This window comes from Rattus norvegicus, chromosome 2 (assembly GCF_021556685.1).
Source record: "Rattus norvegicus strain SHRSP/BbbUtx chromosome 2, alternate assembly SHRSP_T2T, whole genome shotgun sequence".
Taxonomy (NCBI): domain Eukaryota; kingdom Metazoa; phylum Chordata; class Mammalia; order Rodentia; family Muridae; genus Rattus; species Rattus norvegicus.
Genome location: NC_141535.1, coordinates 54,558,093 through 54,561,765, shown reverse-complemented (window position 1 = coordinate 54,561,765; position 3,673 = coordinate 54,558,093). Strand labels below are relative to the sequence as shown.

The following is a 3,673-nucleotide window of genomic DNA, read 5'->3' as shown; positions in this document are numbered from 1 at the left end:
TTAAATGTTTGGTAGGGAGAGGCAAGAAGAAGGTCAAAAGGTTTGAAGTTAAGTGCTATATTGAGAATTAGTGTGAAAATGATTCAATGAGTCATCAAAATATGCTAATAGGGACTGGACAGAGAGGTGATGGCATTAATCCCAGTAATAGGGAAACAGAGGCAGACAGATCTCTGTGAGTTCTGGGCCAGCCTTGCTCTACATAGTCAGCAACCAGGGCTAAATACTGAGGCTCTGTCTCAAAAAAAAATCTAATGGTAGAGAAGCTCAAATCTAACGGAAATGAATGGTAGTTAACAGGAGGCTCCCGCTTGGAGCCCTAACAAGGTGCAGTATTTTAAGCAGGCTGGATAACAGTGGAATGCAAGAACTTCAAACAAAGTGCCACTAACTTTCTGCTGTTAGCTGGCAAAGCCTTGTATTGCAATGTTGGTTGGTAGACAGCAATTTCAAAACATCAAGTACAAGTCTAATTCTGAGAAAAGTGCCATGAGGTACAATAAATGCAAGAAATTAAAGTATTATCTCAGAGCCCAGGGTCCGTTCACAAGAAGCACTCAATGAAGCAAAAACATACATAAAGTATATTGGAATATGACATACCAATGATCTGAAGCTACAATCTAGAACAGAGGGTCAACCCTTTAGGAACAGACATTCAAATGAGGTGGACTAAATACACTGGGGAAGACTTCAAAGGAGCAATTTGCAAAAGCCCCTCAAGCATCTACACAGTGAACCAGAACCTGTTCACAGTGCACCTGGGAGAGGGAACCAGAAATGCGTAGTTGTATCTTTTTAATTTTTCTTTTTCTTTTTTATTTTTGGTTTTTTTTAGAAAGAAGAAAAATAATTTATTCCAAAAGATGTAGAAGTAAGAAATTCATCCTGAAAATAGAGTTTGGTGTACACCTGCTTCTCTCGAGCAGGCACTCCTGACTATCCCACTGAGTCTCATTTGTCTTGCAGCAATTCTCCCCCCCCCCATCTTTATTAACTTGAGTATTTCTTATTTACATTTCGAATGTTATTCCCCTTCCCGGTTTCCGGGCCAACATCCTCCTAACCCCTCCCCCTCCCCTTCTATATTTGTGTTCCCCTCCACATCTTCCCCCCATTACCGCCCTCCCCCCAACAATCACGTTCACTGGGGGTTCAGTCTTAACAGGACCCAGGGCTTCCCCTTCCACCGGTGCTCTTACTAGGATATTCATTGCTTCCTATGAGGTCAGAGTCCAGGGTCAGTCCATGTATAGTCTTTAGGTAGTGGCTTAGTCCCTGGAAGCTCTGGTTGCTTGGCATTGCTGTACATATGGGGTCTCGAGCCCCTTCAAGCTCTTCCAGTTCTTTCTCTGATTCCTTCAACAGGGGTCCTATTCTCAGTTCAGTGGTTTGCTGCTGGCATTCGCCTCTATATTTGCTGTATTCTGGCTGTGTCTCTCAGGAGCGATCTACATCCGGCTCCTGTCGGTCTGCACTTCTTTGCTTCATCCATCTTATCTAATTGGGTGGCTGTATATGTATGGGCCACATGTGGGGCAGGCTCTGAATGGGTGTTCCTTCTGCCTCTGTTCTAAACTTTGCCTCCCTATTCCCTGACAAGGGTATTCTTGTTCCCCTTTTAAAGAAGGAGTGAAGCATTCACATTTTGATCATCCGCCTTGAGTTTCATGTGTTCTAGGCATCTAGGGTAATTCAAGCATTTGGGCTAATAGCCACTTATCAATGAGTGCATACCATGTGTGTTTTTCTGTGATTGGGTTACCTCACTCAGTCATTGACTCTCATGTGAGTAGGCAAGAGCCATATTCAAAGTCGCAGGCTTCTAGACAAGAGTAACAAATTTCCCAGAACAGCACCTTTTCTCTCAGCGGAGTGCAGACACATCTCAGAGTCAGTTATGCAGGCACGTAATTCAAAGTGTAAAAAAGGTGAAGGTGAAAAAAACACTGTATGCAGAGGAAGGCCTTCAAATGTAAGGCAGGTAATGGCCGAAGTAGACTGTCAAGGAGGTCGGTGTGCAAGTGATTCTGTATCTAGAAGGCTTCTAGCTGTGACCTCAGTGCCTGCACTGTGCAGCATGCCTTCATTCTCAAGGCCAGTGACACTTCAGATATCAGATGGTTTCATTTTTCAACTGTGGTCCAAACAGAAGATTGAGCTGCGCCAGAATTGCAATCAGCCAAAAGAGATAGCAGCAAACTGAACAGGTCACCAACATGGTGATGATAACTCCCGGTTAGGACCGTTGGGGATAAACCAGGGCACGAGGAGGCCCAGAACACGCTCATCACGATTAAAGGCAGAGTGAGGCTGTGGTATGCCATGCCTGCACCCCAGGAGCTGAACCAGTCCACCGCCTCACTCTTGTCCCACCCGGAAGTCTTCTTTTTCTTTTTACATATAATAAAAGGCACATGGCATAACTTTAAATTGCTATGGCCTGGGTATTGGTGCTTCTAAACTTATAATGAAAACTGTAATAGCACACCACCCTGTAAACGAAACGAGACGTGACACCATTGCAGACCCCACATTATGTGACACATGCCCTTTGAGAGGAGGTGAGGACTGCTTGCTTATTTTATCTCTGCTCTATGCCATTTGAAGATTCAAAGAGAGGACAGACATCTATAAACCAGAAATGACTTTGCTGAAATCTTGGTTCTGCACATGCACGCAAACAAGAGATGGTGATGAGAGCAATTGGATAATTTAGAGCAGGTTCTTAATCCCAACTGTCGCCTTTTGTCATTTGCGGAGTGAGAACATGAAGTCTCTGTGGTGTCTATCAGCTTTCACATTTATAATTTTGGATATTAAGTTCTTGAGCCCCAAAATTGGCTCTGACACATATCAATGAGGACATCCAGGTTCTGGCAGTCCCTACTGAAAAGGCTTTGACTTTGAAGAGCTTATAAGATTAGTGAAGTCTAACATGATAATCTTTCAGCTGTTCTTATCATGGTACTTTCCCACTCTGTTCATCCATGCACATATCTACGTGTTCCCAGGATGCCTCAGCTTGCTGAGTTATACCCATGCCTACAAACTATACTCATTCCTTTCAGTTAGATATTTCTACAAAGCAAACCACCCAGTCCTAATGGTTGAAATTTTAAGCCTTATAGTAACAGGTTATTTTTTTTCTCCCGCACTATAGATGGGCAGGGCAGAATGTTTGATCTGGGATTTCATCAATTGATTTCAGCTAGACCCACTTGTAATTCTTCAATCAGTCAGTCTGGCCTGGACTGCCCAGGCTGGCTTACACGAAAGGACAGGGTTTCAAATGCTTATACTTGGAAGTCTCATCATCTTCTTACCATATTTTACTAGCAATTTATGAGGTCAAATTTTACCTCTAAATAGGAGATAAAAACTCGAATTCTAAAAGACAGCATTGTTGAGAAAAGAATCCAGACATTACTGAAAATATGGGCTATTTTCTTTGTAATAGATTTATCATCAAGACTTAATTTTTCCACTAATGTCTCAGAAACTTGCAAAGTGATTGTATACAATGTTTCATGAATAAAGCCTATGGGTTTTTTGAGGATTCAAAGATGATTTAGTTTTTAATCGCATTATTATGGTTAGTAGAGTCTGAGTTAAGTGCTCAAGGAATACTCATTGAACTGACAGAAAGCTAATTTATAAGGACATTTTAATG

The 3,673-nt window shown here is 42.3% G+C and overlaps 1 pseudogene; it reads right to left on the bottom strand.

Moving 5' to 3' along the window:
- Positions 1–2,012: 2,012 nt before the first annotated feature.
- Positions 2,013–2,327, bottom strand: LOC103691473 (V-type proton ATPase subunit e 1 pseudogene; annotated as a pseudogene).
- Between the last annotated feature and the right edge of the window lie 1,346 nt (positions 2,328–3,673).